At 43.1% G+C, this 22,981-nt stretch overlaps 1 pseudogene; it reads left to right on the top strand.

Annotated features, from left to right (window-relative positions):
* Nucleotides 1-10,772: 10,772 nt before the first annotated feature.
* Nucleotides 10,773-10,945, top strand: LOC149444225 (U2 spliceosomal RNA; annotated as a pseudogene).
* Nucleotides 10,946-22,981: the final 12,036 nt, after the last annotated feature.

Genomic DNA, 22,981 nt, shown 5'->3' on the forward strand with positions numbered 1-22,981 from the left:
TTTACACTCTGCAGAGCTCAGTAAGAGCTGATTGGAGGGAAGGGACATGCCGCCCCCTCCTCCACACAGCTCTTAGGAACAGAGCTAAAGCTGTCAATCTGCTAAAGGTCTCTCCCATGTCACCTTTTTTCTCTTGGTGTCAGGAAAACTTGTCAGAAAAGGTTCATGTTGATAGCAGAAGAACGAAGCAGCAGACAGAAATGACACTTAGGGGTTTATTTACTAAAGCTGGAGAGTCCAAAATCAGACTCCCTTCTGCATAGAAACCAATCAGCTTCTAACCTCAGCTAGTTCAATGAAGCTTTGGCAATGAAACCTGGAAGCTGATTGGTTTCTATGCAGAAGGGAGTCTGATTTTGGACTCTCCAGCTTTAATAAATAAACCCCTTAGTGCTTTTAGTTGAGACAAGTACACAGTGTACGCTCACCAGCCACTTTAATAGGTACACCTTGCTAGTACTGGGTTGGACCCCTTTTGCCTTGAGAACTGCATTAATTCTTCCTGGCATAGGTTTTGGTGGAAACATTTGTCCAAGATTTTGGTCCATATTGACATGATAGCATCAAGCAGTTGCTGCAGGTTTGTTGGCTGCACATCCATGATGTGAATCTCCCTTTCAACCACATCCCAAAGGTGATCTATTGGATTGAGATCTCATGACTGTGGAGGCCATTGGAGTACAGTGAACTCATTGTCATGTTCTGCTGGAAGGAGCCACCAGAAGTTTAGTACATTGTAGTCATAAAGGGATGGACATGGTCAGCAACAATACTCAAGTAGGCCTTGGTGTTTAAACGATGTTCAGTTGGTACTAAGGGGCCCTAAATGTGCCAAGAAAATATCCCCCACACCATTACACCACCACCACCAGCCTGAACCGTTGATACAAGGCAGGTTGGATCCATACTTTCATGTCGTTCACGCCAAATTCTGACCCTACCATCTGAATGTCGCAGACCACAAGCAACGTTTTTCCTATCTTCCATTGTCCAACTTTGGTGAGTCTGTGCGAATTATAGCCTTCGTTTCCTGTTCTTAGTTGACAAGTGTGGCACCCGGTGTGGTCTTCTGCTGCTGTAGCCCATCTGCTTCAAGGTTAGATGTTCAGAGATGGTATTCTGCATGCCTTGCTTGTAATGAGTGGTTATTTGAGTTACTGTTGCTTTTATATAATCTTGAACCAGTCTGCCCATTCTCCTCTGACATCAACAAAGCGTTTTCGCCCACAACTGTTTTTTTGGACCATTCTCTGTAAACCCTAGAGATGGTTGTGCATGAAAATCCCAGTAGATTGGTAGTTTTTGAAATAGTCAGACCAGCCCGTCTGGCACCAACAGCCATGCCACTCACTTAAATCCCCTTTCTTCCCCATTCTGATGCTTGGTTTGATCTTCAGCAAGTTGTCTTCACCACATCTAGATACCTAAATGCATTGAGTTGCTGCCATGTGATTGGCTGATTAGCAATTTGTATTACCAAGCAATTGAACATGTGCACCTAATAAAGAGGCCAGCGAGTGTAGAGGGATATGCTTTGTTCATATTTCATGTCTGAGGTTTACAACCATTTTAATACAAAATGGAGACTTGCACACGGGGGTATCTACAGGTCAAAAGCCTCACCACAAACATCAGGTATTTTTTTTGGAGTCTGATAAAAGGGGTCGCCATCTCGAGATGCGTCAGTGGAGGTGCCACCATGTCCCTTCAACGGTGGTTAATTAATCCTGGGAAAGTTGGTGGAATTGGCAGCTCAGCCTGTCCAGTTTCTATCCTAGCCAACTGACATCCACTTTCTGTACCTCCTGCCGGCATTTCTGAGGGTTACTTTGGCTATCCTGTGTTTGTGGTGAGTCTTTTGGCCTCCAGATATGCTCTTGATCATGTATCCATTTTGTGATTGTTGTGTATTCATTTTATTTATTAAAAAGGTGTTTATCTGCACTAAAAAATGTGCTCTTTGTTTTCTCTGGCACTTCCAATTTTTATAAACAAGTTTATGTAAAAGAGTTTTAGTTACATTCATAGATAAATATGCCAAACTTCCAGGCGATCTTGGAGAGAAAGGTATTAAAGCAGTCCTGTTATTTTAATAAGACCCCCTTGTGCCCTGCCCTTCCTGACCATAGGAAGCACTCGTTATCCTTTAGGTAAGTGGTCTCCAAATTGTGGCCCTTTGCTTGATGTTTTCTGACCCTTGAGGCACTATTCCACCAACTGTCACAAAGATGGACGGGACAATAAAGCGGCCCTTTGCACAGAAAGTTTGGAGACCCCTGCTTTAGGGTCATGTCAAGCGATTCTGTCACTGACAACAACTCACCAATGACAGAATTGCTAACCGACCACTTAACTTTACCTAACATTGAGATGATGTTCACTCTCTGCTCTTCTCACTAGTGAACCTTCCTCAGTCAACAAGGGAGCCATTTGGGGCAATAGTTTCCCTGTTTTTATGCGTAGTGGAAGAATCACTCGTATAACATGGCCCTTGGAGTTTGTTCACATGGATGACTGGGGGAGTGGTATAAGCAGGCAGTTCAGCTATGATTTTACTGCTCTCTTGACCATCCACCTAAACACTTCAATGCAGTCGTTCAGGAATGCATCAAAAATTAAATGGCGTGTTGCATTCGGCAGGTGATGCTCTCGCTGAACTCGATTTGTTCAAGTGAATGGAGCTGCGGTGCAACCATCCGGGCAACCAAAGGTTGGCATTTTGAGGGTTAAAGCACCCTGTAAGTATGCAACATATTGCCTCCTCGCCACCTGTCAAAAACCATCTGGAAAGTGATCCACTGCAAAACACTTTTCAGATAGGCAGCAGTATAGCTCCTCATATGAATGAGCCCTTAACCTCCCTGGCGGTCTGATTCTTTCCGATTTTTGGTGCTGAAAGCGGTACCATTTTTTTGCATGGAAATATGTAGTTTTTTATTGTAGGCTGTAATTTTTAGGAATAACTCAGTGAAATCTGTCCGAACAAGAGTCTAGTAAACATCCCGGGTATGATAAAACTTGAAACACGAAATCATAAATTATAATTTAATTAATAATCATAAAAAATAATAATATAATAATAATAAATTTAATTCAATAATATAATCAAACCAAAAACACTGAAATTTGAAATACAGAGGCAAATTCGCACATCGCTGAGCAAAGTCGCAAAATCGTTTTCAGTGTCTGATGATGAATTTCTCCATGAATCATTATCACTCAATTCTGCAAGTGGTTCTGATTTACTATCGCTGTTCTCTAGCCGGTCTAAAACTGCTTTTGACGTAAAGGGACGCTTTTTGGACGCCATGGATTTCTAAGTTTCCAGGCAGAAAGAACAGTCAAAATGTAGGCAGGGCACAGGACAAAGCAGTAGGGACAAAATATATGTGAAATGCATTGAAACAGCAATGTTTTACTATATAATAATCATTTTTTAAAAAATTAAATTTTTTAAAAATTTCAAATTTGCTGCTGGTTACGGCGCCCGTACGTCCCGACGTCACAGGGACCGGAACATGGATGCCGGCATCGGCCGGAGGAGATGGCCGGGGACGCTGCAGGGGACACATCGCGGGAGCGAAGGACAAGGTAAGCGCTGCAGGGACTCCCTGAACAACGCCGCATGGTAAGCCCGAGTGTAGCTCGGGGTTACCGCTCTTGGTACTGAAATTTTACCCCGAGCTACACTCGGGAATACCGCCAGGGAGGTTAAAGTGGTTTTCAAGATCTTTGGAAAATCTAATTGAAGCCCAGCTGATCCTTCTCCCTTGTTAGCAAGAAGAAGGGATGTATGTGGTTGTGTTGCTTCTGCCTCGAGTCTGCCTTTCCTTCCATCATGGGTAAAAGGAAAGAAAATTGTTCATTTCCCCCCATCAACATTCAATGTTGATGGGGGAACCCCTCCTGCAGCACTAATGTGTACTACCAGTGGGTGGGTGTGGGGAGCCTTTCTGGCCGATGGAACACAATAATTACTGCTAGTGGCTATAGCCATCGGATGGACCTGGGTACAATCAGCCTGCCCATACCTGGATTGAATCATTTCAATCCATGTATGGTCGACTTTACACATCTATTGAGAAGACAAAAAAAAAAACGAGCCCTGCTGTTCAGATATCTGACAAATTTCTGTTACTCTCAGGGAGATCATCTGCTCATCTTCAGAGCCAATACAGTGTATTCTCAGTTTCTAATTTGAAGTTGTTGTTGAAGTGATGTGATTTCATTGGACTTTCCCATTTCTACATGTCTGTTTTTCAATTTTAACAAATCTAACGATTTGTCGGTTAGTCATTGGAGAAAGGATAGATTATCTAACCCCACAACAAAAGATATCGGCCACAAAGGAAGTGTATTGCTTTGTGATAGTTGGCTCATAGACTTTCATTGTGAGAAGGAGCAGTAAAGTAAATGCTGCAAATACTAAAAAGAAGAAAGCAGAGCCTGTTTGCATGTTGACCAAACATGGCTGCCTCTGTGTACGTCCTGTATACAGTAAAAGTATACATTTTACCCAGATGCCATGTTCCTAAAAATTAATAAGATTTCTTTGCATCAATGTGTTCTATTTATCTGTTTAAAAAAAAAAAAATATGAAAAGACTGCATCACCTTAAAGTCTAATTGTAGTCACAGAAATAAACAGACATTGAATTAACAACTTCTAGTCTGTCACTTTTGTGTTATGGCAATTTTTCTGGGTGTCTAAATATAATTGTGCAGTTCAATAAGCTCCAGAGGTAGGCACAGTGCACTCCATAATCAGCACTTAGTAACAGACCTGGTAAGACACGCCCCTCTGTCTTCATCTGTGCAAGGATATTTGTGCTGCTGGGTGTGGCTGGTACTCAGAAATACCAGCACAGAGCAATGGAGCGCCCTATAGCAGAATTAATATATATGTGATTTTGCAGTTCCGGGTAGTGGGTGTGCCCTACCCGCGCCGCCATCCGTGGCCTCGGCTGTCAATCACCGGGTCCTGGCCGTTGATTACTCTCCAGCACCCGGTGATCTCAAAGTATTTCCGACGGGGGAGAGACCTGTCTATAAACAACACATCTCTCCCCTGTCAGTTCCTGCACACTGCTTTGTATGCCTCTGCATAGCACAGCCATACAAAGCAGTGTGCTTACAGTGAAGCACACACACAGCCAACATAGTATAACAGCACACAGTTAACCCTTTGATCACCCAAGATGTTAACCCCTTCCTGCCCAGTGCCATTAGTACAGTCAGTGCTTTTAATTAGCACTGATCACTGTATTGGTGTCACTGGGGATGTCAGTGACACAAGTCAGTTCCCCCCCAGCCTGCCGCAGTCCCACTATGGGTCGCTGATCACCGCCGTCACTAGTAAAAAAGAATCCCAGTATCTCTACTGCCATTTGTAGATAACTTTCACATAAACCAATTAATTTACACGTACTGGGATTTTTTTTAGCAAGGACATGTAACAGAATACATTTTGGCCTAATTTTATGACGACATTTGATTTTTTAAATCTTTACTGGACATGTTTAATAGCAAAAAGCCAAAAATATAGTTTTTTTTCTCAAAATAATCTTTTTTTGTGTATAGCGCAAAAAATAAACGCAGAGGTGATCAAATACCACCGAAAGAAAGCTCTATTTGTGGAAAAAAAGGACGTAAATTTCATTTGGGTGCAGCGTTGCATGACCGCGCAATTGTCAGTTAAAATAACGCAGCGCCATATCGCAAACGATGGCCTGGTCAGAAAGGGGGGTAAATCCTCTGGAGGGCAATTGGTTAAAGCCTTACCAACACAAATTGTAACATGGTGGGGTCCATCGCTATAAAGTGATAAAGAAGCATTAAAGTGAAATTCCACCCAAAAGGGGAAGTTCCGCTTTAAAGATTGGTCCCCCACTCCCCATTAAGGATTAGCACCTTTGGGGAGCGGGTACCCGAATTTGACAGGTACCCGCTCCCACTTCCACTGCGATCGCCTAGGTGATCGGAAAGCAGAAGTTGTCCTCCCTCCTCCCTCCCGAAGTCTTGTGGGACCAGAAGACTACAGGACCATTCAGGTAGCGCAGCACTACTTGCGCATGCGCAGTGGGCACCCAGCTGTGAAGCTGCAAGCTATCACAGCCGGGTGCCCATACCGAAGATGCCAGCTCCTGGAATACAGGACGGCCGGTGAAACGGGCTGTGGCGGGGGCACCGCGGGATCGTGGGACAGGTACGTGGCTGTTCTTTAAAAGTCAGCAGCTACAGTTTTTGTAGCCGCTGACTTTTATTTTTTTACAGAGTGAGTGGAACTCTGCTTTAAGACTTGAACTGGACCTTAAAAAACAGACAGTATCAGTCACTACTTCTATACCTGGACCCCTCCTAAAGTGCCAACGCACATAAGGCCTCCTGCACGCTGGAAAGCTAACCCTGTTGCATGGGGTTCCGGCAATTAGCTGTGGGTTGAGGGCACAAGTATATTGTCCAGCTATGCTGACAGTAGCCTGTAGAACTCTGCTGTGATAGCTGTTGCGGTTGGGCTCAGCACTCAGCGGTACTTCCTATTAGGGCAGCATGCACCCAGGGATGAATGTTTGGTTTGCTGACTGCTTGTGTTCTGGGTGTTCATCCCTAGGTGCATACTGCCCTAAATGTAGCTACTGCTAAGGTGCACCACCCAGACCTGTCTACCTGCAGCAGCTGAATTGGACAGGCTGCTGGCAGAGGGACTCCATGGTTTACCGGTGCCCTCCGCCCACATGTAAACACCGGAACCCATGCAGCGGGTCTAAAGTCACATCAAAAAAATGACTTACAAACAGGGGCGGACTGACAACTCATGGGGCCCCCGGGCAATAGGGGATCATGGGGCCCCTGTGTCCTTGCCCAAACTCAAAAAAGCCTATGAAAAAGGTACCAGGAGCATCTCATGGAGCCCCCTACTGACGCAGTGCCCGAGTTTCAAACTAGTCAGTCCGCCCCTGCTTACAAATAAATGTTACATTGAGGCAAAATGTGCCCATTCTGAAAATGCACTTTGGTTCCTCTCTAATGACTCTGGCTGAACATAATTTTAATAGCTGGAATCCATATAGTGTATCCTATTCGGAGAAGAATGCTCATACCCTCAATTTCCTGCCAGTAAAAGTGTAGATACTGCACTCTTCTCTGGATCCTGCAGAGATTTCCCTTTCATTGTAATACCTTAAAAAATTGGCAGACACAATGCGAAACAATACCGGAAAAATCCGTTTACACTAGCAGTTCATTAAACAATTATGTATTCTTCCCCTCCAGTGTATAGTTGTCTTAATGGATCTTCTACATGGTACTGCATTGTGGTTTGCATGAAATTTGTGTAATTCACTGTGAAAGTATTATTCCACCCACTCAGCTGTTATTACAGGAACACCCATGTAGAACTTTTAAAGCTGAGCTGCAAGCACGCAGCAAATACAAAGATGTAATATCTATTTTAGAACAGTTTTGTTATCTGGTTCAGCTGGTCTTGTGATCCAGACAGCATGGCTACTGTAGGTCATGGACCCTCCTTGCAGACTACAATGCAGCATGGTGCAGGACCTGGATGGGAAGAACGTGATGTGACCAGGGTCGGACTGACCATTTGAGCACTCGGGCACTGCCCGTGGGCCCGGGGTCAGTAGGATGCCCCTGGTACCTTTTATAGGCTTTTTTGGATGTGGTTTGAGTGTAGGCGAGGACACAGGGGCCCCATGATCCCCTATTGCCCGGGGGCCCCATGAGTTGTCAGTCCGCCCCTGGATGTGACCATGCCTAATGAATGAATGAATGGTCCTGCGAGATTCTGAAATGTTACGCTTGCTGTATCTATGTGATTGCCTATTAAAGCTTTGGACCCATAACTGGAGATCTTTGGTGTGCTGGTGACGTTCTTCCCATCTGAGTCTTTTCGGCTCCAGCCGATGGTCGCTACAGCACCCATTTATGCATACAGCTAACCTTCAGTGCAGGAACGTGTGCGCTGGGATTGTGTTCTCTTAATATGGTCCAGGACCTGTCCCCAGTCTCTTATTGGGCCATGTAGGAGCAGCATTATACTGTTGGAAGTCATTGTTCTGTTCTCATCTCTTGTAAACTTCTTTAGACATGGGGGGGGGGGGGCTTTTATGGCCAGGAGGAACCCTTCCTAACCAGCAAATGTGTGAGCAGTTATGAAGGGAGTCAACTCTTGTATTGTGGAGCAGGGGCGGACTGACAACTCATGGGGCCCCCGGGCAATAGGGGATCATGGGGCCCCTGTGTCATTGTCCAAACTCGAAAAAGCCTATCAGAAAGGTACCAGGGGCATCTCATGGGGCCCCCTACTGACCCTGGGCCCTCGGGCAGTGCCCGAGTTTCCAAATGGTCAGTCAGCCCCTGTTGTGGAGCACACATGCTTGAGTTGCCCTCAACAGTACCTGCTGGCTTCATATTGAGAGGAGCTTTTTTATTGTGTCTAAAGCATAGGAACGGATTTTAAAAAACAATTGACACCACAGTTCAGTCTGTGGAAAACCACAAACTGCCATAATTCATTCAAGATCAGAGCAGAAAGTCATATTGCAATCCTGACGTAATGACTCCCTTCCTATGTCATAGCCTCTGACCAGGTTAATATCACTAGGCAAAGCTACATGATTGACTTGCAATGGTTCCCAAAGCATTAGTTTTACTTGGTACCTCTTTCCCTGGACCCTGAAGACTTCTGCTGCTCCTCAGTAAAACCCCAACCCCCCCACCCCCCCGTGCTGGGACCAATGGTGAGTCTTTGTTGGGAAAAAACAATGGCAAATCCCAACAGAGGTATCCTGTCTTAAAGTCCATTGGAGGTTTTCTTGTTGAATGGGGGACAACGCTGTTAAAGTTTTTACAAAATATAAGTGGACAAGCGCCAACCCATGAATATGTGATCAAGGCAGCTGGCCCTTTAAGTGTGGCTAACACTTTATGTGGAAAGGTAATAAATTTAGGCGCTAGCCCTTTAACCAATATAACACATTAAAAATTATAAGTAAACAAGAGATGAAATATTAACCATAATTCAAAACAATTGAAACCAATTTAACTTCAAGCTGTGAGCTTCCTGAGGACGCATGGTGCCCGAAATGCATTGAGGCTGAGCCACTGACATCACTTCTGGTCCCACATACTATGTTATTGTTGGTTTCGTAAAACGCGCTCCGGCTCTGTGGCTTCAAACGACAGTGCAAGGGATAGGTCCTCCCCCTAAGTGAGCTGTCTGTGTTGGTGCCCTTCTTTTGGCACCTTTAGTTGTGAGTGTATTTCATTTGTGTTTTATAACATTTTTTATTTAATAAAACGTATTACACTATGAGCATTTCTGCCTGATTTGTCCCTGGTGCATGACAACTATTAGTGGCATCCTTGAACATACCAGTTTCAGCTATTCTACCCATTGGATTATACATCCAATGTTCATTGACTGCTTTGTTGGCCATTGGGATCTGGTGAGTGAGGAGTTTATCTGCACGTGGTGGAGCATTTTGTTTTCAAGAAGATTGTCACCTTTTTTGCATTCTACTTGAACACGGTGATTGGGACTTTATGTTTTTTTTGGACTTTATATTGGTTTTAATTGTTTTGAATTATGGTTAATATTTCATCACTTGTTTATATATCATTTCTAATATGTTGGTTAAAGGGCTAGCACCTGCCTTTATTTCCTTTGCTGTTAAAGATTTGGTGGCCTATTCTGCGCATTGTCATGCCAAAGGAAGTGCAGCTATAAGATGTCTTCTGGCAAGATCAGTGGGATATATTGGAGCTTACTGGTGGGGATAACCACACTGGGTTTGGAGTCTGTAACACGTGTGACCATATTATATTTTCAGTTTTACACTTTAACCTATGAACCTATTACAGGATTGACCATATTTATGAGGGTCAAAACGTACAAAATTAAACATTATTATTATTATACAGTATTTATAAAGCGCAGATAGTTCTCTCAGGGGGACAGAACATGTGACAGAACAATAACAATACAATGCAAAACATGAGGGGTTCGAGGGCCCTGCTCTTTTGAGCTTACAATCTAGGAGGGAGGGGATGGTGGCACAGGAGGAGATAGCTGTGGGGGATGGAGTGGTAGGAAGAGTGGAGGAGGTCGGCAAGGGGGTGGGGTAGGCTTCCCTGAAGAGATGGGTTTTCAGGGTGCGCCTAAAGGAGAGGAGAGTAGGTGATAATCTGATGGGTTGGGGCAGGGAGTTCCAGAGGATGGGTGACACCCTGGAGAAGTCCTGGAGGCAGGCATGGGATTAGGAGACCAGGAAACTAGAGAGAAGGAGGTCTTGTGAGGAGCGGAGTGTGCGTGCTGGGCGGTACTTGGATATTAGGTCAGTGATGTAGTTCGGGGCAGTATGGTGGACGGCTTTGTACATCAGTGTTAGGATTTTGAATTTGATCCGTTGAGCAAGCCAGTGGAGGGATTGGCAGAGGGGGGTGGCGGAGATGGAGCGGTTGGAAAGGTGAATGAGTCTGGCAGCCGTATTCAGGATCGACTGAAGCGGGGATAGCCAGCGGCGAGGCAGGCCAGTGAGGAGGGAGTTGCAGTAGTCCAGTCGTGCTATGATGAGGGAGTGGATGAGCTGTTTATTGGTTTCTGGGGTTAGGAACATGCAGATTTTGGCGATGTTGCGGAGGTGGAGTCTGCACGAGTTTGTTAAAGATTGGACTTGGGGCTGAAAGGATAGGTTGGAGTCCAGAATGACACCAAGTACTCTGGCCTGCGGGGCGGGTTTGATATATATAAACAAAATCGCTTCTCAGCCTTTTGGCTAAGATCAAGTGTAGTATCTGTTCTTATCAGTGTCCAGTGGGGGTGCTCCCGGCCATTCTAGCTTTGCGAGGATGGCTGTTGTATAGTACCCTCACTGGTATGATGGGGGCCTGGATGGCTATTACGGGGGGAACAGAAACCGGGAGCCCATGAGTTAAGCAGGGGCCTGGGAGTAATTCCCCTTTGGAACGTCTGAAGGACCCAGTACCTCCTGATTTGAACGGATCTACCTTGTCTGGCCAGGGGCTGGGAAGGCAGAGAGTCCGCAAACACAGTGCCCCCTGAGTAGTCGCCTCAGGGGTGCTCTGAGTAGCACTTGGGTGTGGGACCCCACGTTGCGAAAGAGCACATGGTCACTGAGTTTAAACACTTTTTGCACTGCGCCTCTAGGACCGGGCCTTTTGGCCAAGTCCTGGGCAATTTTTTTGCTACAGGCCTCAGGGCCTGGTCAGTGCACAATTTGGCATGACCACTTTTTTTATTTTTATAGATTTATTTAATTATTTATTTAATTTATTTTTTTCACTCCCACGTTTGTCACTTTTTACTTATGTGTGTGTTTTCTTCACATGATGGAGGGTGTGGGTCCTCGGGCCTGCCCTGAAGTCTAGGGGGAGGATGTGTGGCCTTTTGGTTCCTTCCTCCCCTTATCCCTAGGGGGTTTTCTCTTCAGGAGAGCCACTTGACCAAGTACTGGATGTCCGGCCTCGGCTGGACATAAGGAACGGTGGTCCACCAGGCCTTTTGGCCAGGAGGACCAAATGGGAACCTTGTCCCCGTAAGGAGCTTCGTGCCCCAGGGGATCAGGGTAGTGGTCCAACCCCTTTGGGGGTAGGACAAAGCACACCCCTAAGTGCACTTTTTGTGTGGTGTTTTTGCACTTGCACTTTTTTGTGAAACACGTGTTTTTCGTTGTAGTTTGCACGTTTGCGGACTTAAAAAAAAAAAAAATATATATATATATAAACAAAAGGAAAACAGAAACACAAAAACAGTTTATGAACTAAAACATTTTTAAAAAATTGACCCAAACTATTATAGTTAAATTAAACCCTTAAACCAAATATTATAATGAAAGAACATTATTGCAACAAAATTACTGCTCTGTTAAAAATCTAGTGCATGATACATCATTTTTCATGTAAAAATCCACATATGCCCAAAAATGTGCAAGAAAAACAGCACACAAATGACAGCAGCAAGATTTTATAATCCACGACAGGATATACTGTGAACCATTCGAAGGCAAAGGCTTTGTGTATTTACATTACGCAGTGAGTGTTTCCTTTAAAGTGGAACCTTTGTTTGAAATCTGGATTGGGATGATGTAACGGATCTCTGTAGAACAAACAATAGCAGTGACTCGGGGCCAAGCATAACTGGATTTGTAGTTGGTAAATGAAAACACAGAGTCCTGCACATTAGCGATCCTAAATAAGATGAAGCAGAGCTGCATGTCCTCCAAGGAATTGTAGATAAACGGCTAATTGTGTTTAAAAAGTGAAAGAATGCAAATGAGCCTAATATAATTATGTTCTTGTGGCCTTTAGAAGTGGGTTACCAGATACTTGTTAGTAGAATTACACAAATGCCTGCAAGCGGATAAATTTAAACTTGTGCGTCTGACGTCTCCACTAATGCCTGACTGGAGATGAAGGTGGAGGCTTCATTTTCAGGCATTGAACACTGAAGATTATCGACTTTTCAAATTTAGCTGTACATGTTCAAAAAAAGACAAATGTCCCTCTGCTTGTATCCCCAGAAACCACAACTAATCCAAAAGAAGGAAAAAATGATCAGCCTTTCTGAACTTTTTTGCCCCTGAGGATTCATTGAAATAATTTTCAAGTTCTTGTAAACCTGTAAAGCCAATCAAAATGGTGATGCCTTCTAATATTCAAGTTCAGTGTAGAAGTAACCCATCACATTGGTGGTTACTGGAAAATTGTCCCCTTTACATTGATGTTCAAAATAGGTGGGAGATCAATCCGCCATCACTCACTAGGAACCTCTAGCAACCCCAGGAGGAACCCTAAGGTTCTACGGAACCCTGGTTAAGAAACACTGATCTACAGTATATGATAGAATAATTAAACCCTAACGTAATCCATATCTACCTTGCTGTAGACCCCTTCAGACTTAAGAGGGCTGGACTAGAGCCAGTGGAAGTAGAAAATGTCCTGGTGTCCACTAGGAGTAAACAATGCAACAGGTTTCAATGGAAGGAATAGTGCCCCATGGTTGATGTCAGTGGTAGGAATAGTGCTCTATCATTGGTATCAATGGAAGGAATAGTGCCCCATCATTGGTGTCAATGGAAGGAATAGTGTCCCATCATTGGTGTCAGTGAGAGGAATAGTGCCCCACCATTGATTTCAGTGGGAGGAATAGTGCCCCATCATTGCTATCAGTGGGAGGAATAGTGCCCCATCATTGGTGTTAGTGGGAGGAATAGTGTCCCATCATTGGTATCAGTGGGAGGAATAGTGCCCCATCATTGGTATCAGTGGGAGGAATAGTGCCCCATCATTGGTTTCAGTGGGAGGAATAGTGCCCCATCATTGGTGTTAGTGGGAGGAATAGTGCCCCATCATTGCTATCAGTGGGAGGAATAGTGCCCCATCATTGGTGTTAGTGGGAGGAATAGTGGCCCATCATTGGTTTCAGTGGGAGGAATAGTGCTCCATCATTGGTGTCAGTGGGAGGAATAGTGCCCCATTGTCGGCATCAGTGAGAGGAATAGTGCCCCCTCATTGGTATCAAAGGAGGACGTAGTGCCCCATTGTTGGTGTCCATGGTTTATGGTATTTTATTCAATTCCTCAGTACTTACCTATTTGACTTTAGAAGTTCGTGTGACTTCACATTCCTCTCATTGGCATGCTCTGATACTTTCCTCTCCCTGTGGACTCCAAACTGCAAGTGCTGGCATACCAACATCAGCTTGTAGTCCACAGGAAGCATGAACCAAAGGGGGACAACACTGCTCCTGCTTACTGAGCTGATCAGGGAGTGTTGTCACTTTAGAACCCAAGGTTCGAAAAAATAAGCAGGCTTACCGTTAAAATCCAAATGCGGCAATTATGGATATCCCTGGACCAAGTGTATGAAGAAGTAGTATGATGTACATTGGTTTTCACCCATACCCCCACTCTACCTAGGCTGTTTTAAACCTTTTACATTTTCTGGTAATGTCAAAACCTGCCTGCTCATCACAGCCTCTTGAATGTTCCTTTTATTTAGTGAGGCAGCCCACCCTAAAGATGGGCTAACAGGAATGTATGGGTTAGGAGGCCATGCAAACTATGACACTACTAGGAAGTGTCAGATCATTACCCCACCACAACAGCCCAGCATTCTGCTGCAGTGGGGGGACTGAAAGCTGCTGAAGGTACTTTGTACCTGTCAACTGCAATGTTTTTTTGCTTTTAAATTCAGTCAAGGTACCATGGGATATATAGTCCTTAAAACTGAGAAGCTGCAAAGCATGCAGAGAATCCCAGAAGTTGTGGAAAGAGACGGACATTAGACAGGAGGCACTCACAGCGTGAAAGGAGATTTTTCAAGTAACATTGTATTGGATCGTCAAGTATAACTATTGTTTGTATAGTTATTACAATGCTGATGTTATAAAATGAAAGGTATGCTGCAGGGGCGGACTGACAACTCATGGGGCCCCCGGGCAATAGGGGATCATGGGGCCCCTGTGTCCTTGCCCAAACTCCAAAAAGCCTATGAAAAGGGTACCAGGGGCATCTCATGGGGCCCCCTACTGACCCCAGGCCCTCGGGCAGTGCCCGAGTTTCTAAATGGTCAGTCCACCTCTGGTATGCTGTGACCATTGCGCTCCTTTAAAAATATCAACTGCCAGCATGTGCGTTTGTATGAAACAATTGCAGTATGGTGATCGGTATGGCAGGTAATACATGTTGCCGGCAGGAATATATATATATATATACATGTTACTGCCTTGTTTTGGTAATCCTGCTAGGTTGTGGATGCAATAAACAGATTAGAGGTTCCTTAATCTTCCTGAAATACCCAGGAGAACCTGTAATAACATAAACAGGATTATTTCTCTGCACTGGTCGCTGACTCCAGCCAAGAGCTTACAAAGCAAGCAGATGTGCGGTGTGATTAGTGAATTGTCTTCCAGTTCCCTTGTGTATGTAGAAATGCCTTCCTTACAAGAATGCCAGAAATAGCCGCAATTTATTACACGGTGTAATATAGTGAAGTCATTAGGTTGCCTGGAATCCATGGACTACATATGAAGACCATAGGGGCATTACAAATGTTACCATGAAGGGTTCATGAAATACGAAAGTGCCAGAAACGATTACACTTTATTATATGGAATATGTTATTCTCAGTCTGTATGATGCCAAAAGGAGATGTAAGACAAAATACATTTCTAGTTGTTCTGTAGGAATTTTCTTTATTATAAAAATAACAAAAACATACTTACATTTTTTTTTAGTTAGTAAATATGAAATATTGCATATTAATATTTCTTCGTCAACATCATAGATAAGGAAAATGCTTTTTCTTTCTATGTTATCCATTCAGATTCCACAAAGGTACAAACTGTGGCCAATGACAGCTTCCTATGCACCAAACATACTATTCAAGTCATCAACTGTATTAATTATTTTTGTATTCCTTTGACCCAGCAGATGGAAGTTTAAGGATTTTTCCTGAATTCCAGCTCCTTTTTACCTATCCTTTGCTTTACAGAGCTCAATACACGATGCTTAAAGTAGAACTAAACTCCATAATACTTACCATAGCTTCAATGGCCCGACACCCCTGAGGTCCCTCACCAGCCTGTAAGCAGGTTCTTCCAAGAAGGTTCTAAAGTGTTAAAAATGTTCTGTTGCTGTGTTCATGTTCTAAAGGTAATCAGGTCAACTAGGTTGCAAAATGTTACAATGTAGAAATGTTGCACTGTGTCCTTGGTTGACCTGCTGACCTGGAGGTCACAGAGAAGGAAGGGTTAACACTGCTGAACAGGTTTCCCCACTCTATTTAGGAAGATTACCATCCCCTGCAGTCCCTAGCATAACAATAGGGCCTAATAAGGGTCCTAGAGAGTTTGGCCTGGGAAATACTGCCAAGATGTAGCTGTTATGCCCCAGTGGGGTCTGGAACCTAAGGACTTCCATGGACTTGTGCTACCTTTAACTGAACCCTATACGGATTATGACTACCTCTTGTGGATTTAATGCCTATTATGGACTCCTGTCTTGAGAAGACCTCTTTATGGCTTTAATCATCTGCCTAAGGTATGACTACTTCATGGGACACTAGAGAACTTTGTACAGGAAAGTGAGTGGAATATGTCTTTGAGAACTGTTTCTGTGTTAGACCTCATCTGGAATATGCAGTTCAGTTTTGGGCACCAATTCACAAAAAGAACATTGGGGAACTGGAGAAAGTACAGAGAAGGGCAACCAAACTAATAAGAGGCATGGAGGAGCTCAGCTATGAGGAAAGATTAGAGGAACTGAATTTATTCTCTCTTGAGAAGAGGAGATTAAGGGGAGATATGATCTCCATGTATAATACATAAGGGGGGATATGATCTCCATGTATAATACATAAGGGGGGATATGATCACCATGTATAATACATAAGGGGGGACATGATCTCCATGTATAATACATAAGGGGGGATATGATCTCCATGTATAATACATAAGGGGGATATGATCTCCATGTATAATACATAAGGAAGGATATGATCACCATGTATAATACATAAAGGGGATATGATCTCCATGTATAATACATAAGGAAGGATATGATCACCATGTATAATACATAAGGGGGGATATGATCTCCATGTATAATACATAAGGGGGATATGATCTCCATGTATAATACATAAGGGGGGATATGATCTCCATGTATAATACATAAGGGGGGGATATGATCTCCATGTATAATACATAAGGGGGGATATGATCTCCATGTATAATACATAAGGAAGGATATGATCACCATGTATAATACATAAAGGGGGATATGATCTCCATGTATAATACATAAGGGAGGATATGACCTCCATGTATAATACATAAGGGGGATATGATCTCCATGTATAATACATAAGGGGGGGGATATGATCTCCATGTATAATACATAAGGGGGAATATGATCTCCATGTATAATACATAAGGGGGGATATGATCTCCATGTATAATACATAAGGGGGGATATGATCTCCATGTATAATACATAAGGGGGGATATGATCACCATGTATAATACATAAGGGGGGATATGATCTCCATGTGTAATACATAAGGGGGATATGATCTCCATGTATAATACATAAGGGGGGGATATGATCTCCATGTATAATACATAAGGGGGGATATGATCACCATGTATAATACATAAGGGGGGATATGATCACCATGTATAATACATAAGGGGGGGGATATGATCACCATGTATAATACATAAGGGGGGATATGATCACCATGTATAATACATAAGGGGGGGGGGGATATGATCTCCATGTATAATACATAAGGGGGGATATGATCAACATGTATAATACATAAGGGGGGATATGATCACCATGTATAATACATAAGGGGGGATATGATCTCCATGTATAATACATAAGGGGGGGGGGATATGATCAACATGTATAATACATAAGGGGGGGATATGATCTCCATGTATAATACGTAAGGGGGGATATGATCTCCATGTATAATACATAAGGGGGGATATGATCTCCATGTATAATACATAAGGGGGTGATATGATCTCCATGTATAATACATAAGGGGGATATGATCTCCATGTATAATACATAAGGGGGGATATGATCTCCATGTGTAATACATAAGGGGGATATGATCTCCATGTATAATACATAAGGGGGGATATGATCTCCATGTATAATACATAAGGGGGGATATGATCTCCATGTATAATACATAAGGGGGGATATGATCTCCATGTATAATACATAAGGGGGGATATGATCACCATGTATAATACATAAGGGGGGATATGATCTCCATGTATAATACATAAGGGGGGATATGATCTCCATGTATAATGCATAAGGGGGATATGATCTCCATGTATAATGCATAAGGGGGGATATGATCTCCATGTATAATGCATAAGGGGGGATATGATCTCCATGTATAATGCATAAGGGGGGATATGATCTCCATGTATAATACATAAGGGGGGATATGATCTCCATGTATAATACATAAGGGGGGATATGATCTCCATGTATAATACATAAGGGGGATATGATCACCATGTATAATACATAAGGGGGGATATGATCTCCATGTATAATACATAAGGAAGGATATGATCACCATGTATAATACATAAGGGGGGGATATGATCTCCATGTGTAATACATAAGGGGGGATATGATCTCCATGTGTAATACATAAGGGGGGATATGATCTCCATGTGTAATACATAAGGGGGATATGATCTCCATGTATAATACATAAGGGGGGATATGATCTCCATGTATAATACATAGGGGGGATATGATCACCATGTATAATACATAAGGGGGGATATGATCTCCATGTATAATACATAAGGGGGGATATGATCACCATGTATAATACATAAGGGGGGATATGATCTCCATGTATAATACATAAGGGGGGATATGATCTCCATGTATAATACATAAGGGGGGATATGATCACCATGTATAATACATAAGGGGGGATATGATCTCCATGTGTATTACATAAGGGGGGATATGATCTCCATGTATAATACATAAGGGGGGATATGATCTCCATGTATAATACATAAGGGGGGATATGATCTCCATGTATAATACATAAGGGGGGATATGATCTCCATGTATAATACATAAGGGGGGATATGATCTCCATGTATAATACATAAGGGGGGATATGATCTCCATGTATAATACATAAGGGGGGATATGATCACCATGTATAATACATAAGGGGGGATATGATCTCCATGTATAATGCATAAGGGGGATATGATCTCCATGTATAATGCATAAGGGGGGATATGATCTCCATGTATAATGCATAAGGGGGGATATGATTTCCATGTATAATACATAAGGGGGGATATGATCTCCATGTATAATACATAAGGGGGGATATGATCTCCATGTATAATACATAAGGGGGGATATGATCTCCATGTATAATACATAAGGGGGGATATGATCTCCATGTATAATACATAAGGGGGATATGATCACCATGTATAATACATAAGGGGGGATATGATCTCCATGTATAATACATAAGGAAGGATATGATCACCATGTATAATACATAAGGGGGGGATATGATCTCCATGTGTAATACATAAGGGGGGATATGATCTCCATGTGTAATACATAAGGGGGATATGATCTCCATGTATAATACATAAGGGGGGATATGATCTCCATGTGTAATACATAAGGGGGGATATGATCTCCATGTGTAATACATAAGGGGGATATGATCTCCATGTGTAATACATAAGGGGGGATATGATCTCCATGTGTAATACATAAGGGGGGATATGATCTCCATGTGTAATACATAAGGGGGGATATGATCTCCATGTGTAATACATAAGGGGGGATATGATCTCCATGTATAATACATATGGGGGGATATGATCTCCATGTATAATACATAAGGGGGGATATGATCACCATGTATAATACGTAAGGGGGGATATGATCTCCATGTATAATACGTAAGGGGGGATATGATCTCCATGTATAATACGTAAGGGGGGATATGATCTCCATGTATAATACATAAGGGGGGATATGATCTCCATGTATAATACATAAGGGGGGATATGATCTCCATGTATAATACATAAGGGGGGATATGATCTCCATGTATAATACATAAGGGGGGATATGATCTCCATGTATAATACATAAGGGGGATATGATCACCATGCATAATACATAAGGGGGATATGATCTCCATGCATAATACATAAGGGGGGATATGATCTCCATGTATAATACATAAGGGGGGATATGATCTCCATGTATAACACATAAGGGGGGGGGATATGATCACCATGTATAATACATAAGGGGGATGTGATCTCCATGTATAACACATAAGGGGGGATGTGATCACCATGTATAATACATAAGGGGGATATGATCTCCATGTATAATACATAAGGGGGGATATGATCTCCATCTATAATACATAAGGGGGGATATGATCTCCATGTATAATACATAAGGGAGATATGATCTCCATGTATAACACATAAGGGGGGATGTGATCACCATGTATAATACATAAAGGGGATATGATCTCCATGTATAATACATAAGGGGGGATATGATCTCCATATATAATACATAAGGGGGATATGATCTCCATGTATAATACATAAGGGGGGATATGATCTCCATGTATAACACATAAGGGGGGGATATGATCTCCATGTATAACACATAAGGGGGATATGATCTCCATGTATAATATATAAGGGGGGATATGATCTCCATGTATAATACATAAGGGGGGATATGATCTCCATGTATAATACATAAGGGGGATATGATCTCCATGTATAATACATAAGGGGGGATATGATCTCCATGTATAATACATAAGGGGGGATATGATCTCCATGTATAATACATAAGGGGGATATGATCTCCATGTATAATACATAAGGGGTGATATGATCTCCATGTATAATACATAAGGGGGATATGATCTCCATGTATAATACATAAGGGGGGGATATGATCTCCATGTATAAATACATAAGGGGGGATATGATCTCCACGTATAATACATAAGGGGGATATGATCTCCACGTATAATACATAAGGGGGATATGATCTCCATGTATAATACATAAGGGGGGATATGATCTCCATGTATAAGTACATCAGTGGTTCATATAGTGAACTCAATGTAGAGCTATTCACCCTGAGGTCATCACAGAGGACAAGGGGGCGCTCTTTACATCTGGAGGAAAAGAAATTGATTCTCCAAACACAGAAAGGTTTCTTCACAGTAAGAGCTGTGAAAATGTGGAATAGACTCCCTCAAGAGTTGGTTCTGGCCAGCTCAGTTGGATTGCTTTAAAAAAAAACTCCTGGATTCTTTCCTAAATACACAGAATATAACTGGATACTAACATTTATAAGTAAAGTTGATCCAGGGAATATCCGATTGTCTCTTGGGGGATCAGGAAGGAATTTTTTCCCCTGCAGGAGCAAATTGGATCATGCTTTGCTGGGTTTGCTGGGCCTACCTCTGGATCAACTGTGGGTATAGGATTATAACTTTTTTTTTTTTACTGGTTAAACTGGATGGATGTTTGTCTTTTTTCAGCCAGACTAACTATATAACTATGTAACTATGTAACTGCCTGTAACTACCTCAGTATAAGATCTTTATTGTTCACCTACTGTATGTGCCTGTAGGCCCTATCAAAGAACAGGGCTTACAACAAGGGGACTGAAAAGATTAGAGAAAATACAATACAGAGGTCTAATGAGCAGAATGCTGTCCAGAAGAAGCCCTATTGCCATTGCTAATGACTACCATATTAATGTCATTTGCTAAAGCAACCAACCAGCCGGGAAACGAGTGACAGGGCCAAGATGCGTGGATACTCTGGTAGTGTAGGGATGTTATGCTTGGCCCTTTTACTAGCAACCACTTCACCACATACTGGAACTATGGAACAGAATACCTAGAGATCCCAGCCTGGGATCCACAAATAGAGAAGTGAGGCCTTTGGAGGAGAACAAGCATGAAATTATGGAGAAGTGCATTTCCTGTGTCCAAAAGCAACATGCGGCTGTTGTCACAGTGAGGTGACAGGTCTGCTGAGGTGATGGAGACAGGTACATGCTCCGTGGTACCCACTGAGAAATGCTGCACACCCGGGGAGATGTGTTCTCTAGTGTACAAAGTGCTTAATGTCAGCAGTGCAAGACGTATGGCCAAAGATTACAAAGAGTCAACTGGGCAAGTGTACTGCTCACTTCTTAGTCTGGAGCATTGCCTTAATGGTAATTTCACATGACCGCAGCCCCAACCTTTGGTTTAGGAATTAGCGAGTGCAGTTCCCCAGTGTCCCTGTGCACCTCTTTAAATGATTTCAGACCAGGCTCAAGTGGTTTAAACATTTTACAGAAACTTTGGCATAACAGAGGAAGCATGGTGAACCTTGACCTAACACTAACTTTGGTTGCCCCAGTGTAGTCCTTATGAGTAAAGTCCATACATGGTAAAGCCACAGTGGCAGTGTCCATGATGATGGAGTCCAGAAGAGTCTGTGTTCCTGGAGAGGACAACAGATCTCAGCAATCTTCCTCTTGCTCTCTCTTTTCCTCTCCTTCTCTCCCTTGGGACCCGAACCTCTCCCCTTTTATAATGCACTGGGAAAAGAGGTTAGACCCCAAAAAGCCCACGAACCTGAGCAGGAAAGGCAGTAAAACATTTACCCCTTCTCCTAGACTTGGACAGCTGAGCCGGCTATCTAGCTACAGTAGGCAACCTGCCTACATACATACTAAAACATATGTATATATATCATTGAATGGTGTAAGGGTTTTTATCGCTTCTCGGCATTTTGGTAAGATCAAGTGTAGTATCTGTTCTTATCAGTGTCCATTAGGGGTGCTCCACGGTCATTCTAGCTTTGTGGAGATAACTGCTTGTATAGTATGATGGGGGTCCTGACGGCTTGCAACAGAAACAGAGGCGCCCACAGGCTGTTGGGGCCCGGGAGTAATTCCCCCGGGAAGACCGGAGGGGCCCAGTTCCTCCTGATTTGAACGGATCTACCTTGTCTGGCCAGGGGCTGGGAAGGCAGAAAGTCCGCGAACCAGTGCCCCCTGAGTGGTCGTCTCAGGGGTACTCTTAGTAACACTTGGGTGTGGGACCCAAACGTGTGAAAAGGCACATGGTCACTGAGTTCAAACACTTTTTCTAAGTTCGGGGCAATTTTTGCTACAGGCCTCAGGGCCTGGTCTGTGCACAATTGGCACAACCACTTTTTATTTATTCAATTTATTATTTCTCCCACGTTTGTCACTTTCACTCTTATGTGTGTGTTTTATTTCCTCACAGGATGGAGGGTTTGGGTCCTCGGGCCTACCCTGAAGTCTAGGGGGTGGATGTGTGGCCTTTTGGTTCCTTCC

The sequence above is a fragment of the Staurois parvus genome, unplaced genomic scaffold (genome assembly GCF_062004578.1).
Source record: "Staurois parvus isolate SC_StPar_1 unplaced genomic scaffold, SC_StPar_1.0 ptg000799l, whole genome shotgun sequence".
NCBI lineage: Eukaryota > Metazoa > Chordata > Amphibia > Anura > Ranidae > Staurois > Staurois parvus.